The sequence below is a fragment of the Dipodomys ordii genome, unplaced genomic scaffold (genome assembly GCF_000151885.1).
Source record: "Dipodomys ordii isolate 6190 unplaced genomic scaffold, Dord_2.0 Scaffold235, whole genome shotgun sequence".
NCBI lineage: Eukaryota > Metazoa > Chordata > Mammalia > Rodentia > Heteromyidae > Dipodomys > Dipodomys ordii.
Window position 1 is genome coordinate 913,431 of NW_012267451.1, and position 1,059 is coordinate 914,489.

Genomic DNA, 1,059 nt, shown 5'->3' on the forward strand with positions numbered 1-1,059 from the left:
TATGATCTATAGGTTCAAAGAAACAGCAAAACCAGATGTCTGAACTTAGAAAACATCTTTGACCTTTGTGTGCTTGACTTACAATGTGATTCTGTTCTGCAAACTCATGCTATGGTTGAGAATATGCTAAGTACATTTAGCAGTAAGGTGCTGTGGCGCACACTTGTAATCCAAGCTACTCAGAAAACTGAGATCTAAGAATCATAGTTTGCAGCCAGCCCAGAAAAGAAAGTCTGTGAATTATTATCTCCAATTACTCACAAAAAAGCCACCAGAAGTGGAGCTGTGGCATAAGTGGTAGAGTGCCAACATTGAGCAAAATACATCAGGTACAGCACCCAGTCACTGAGTTCAAACCTCAGTACTAGCACACGAACACACTCACAAAAAGTGCATTTAGCAAATGGAGCCTTGTTCTTTGAAGGTATCATTTGAGTAACTATGTCCTAGAAAAGGGCTTTAGTTATATATGGAAAAGGTACCAAAATCAAGACCTCCGTCTCCTCAAAAGTGTATCATGATGAAAGCAGATCATAGAAACATATTTGTTCTTTCTGTAACAATGAAGAACTGATTTGCTACTATTTATATTCTCAATTATGCATACAGACATGGTGATCTTCTTTTTCCATATCTTTTTGGTGGTCATTTATTGTATATTTGAATGTCCTCATTTGACATACATCTGTTCCGTTCTATTACCCATTTATTGACTATGTAATTTGCTCTTTGTTTAATTTGTTTTCAGTTAAACATTTGCTCAGTAAATTCAGGCAAAAGTTATGTCTGACTCTGCTAGCTGTCTTCTACTGTGTTATTATCATGATCATAATAATTATTATTATAATTTTCCTGTGCAGCATCTTTATAAGTTGATGTGGTCTCATTTGTCAGTTCTTGTTATTATTTTCCACATAACTTTTAGTTCAGGAATTAACTACCCGTATCAATATTTTTTTGGGGGGGTCCGGTCGTGGGGCCTGAACTCTGGGCCTGGGCGCTGTCCCTCAGCTCTTCAGCTCAAGACTAGCACTCTACCACTTGAGCCACAGCGCCACT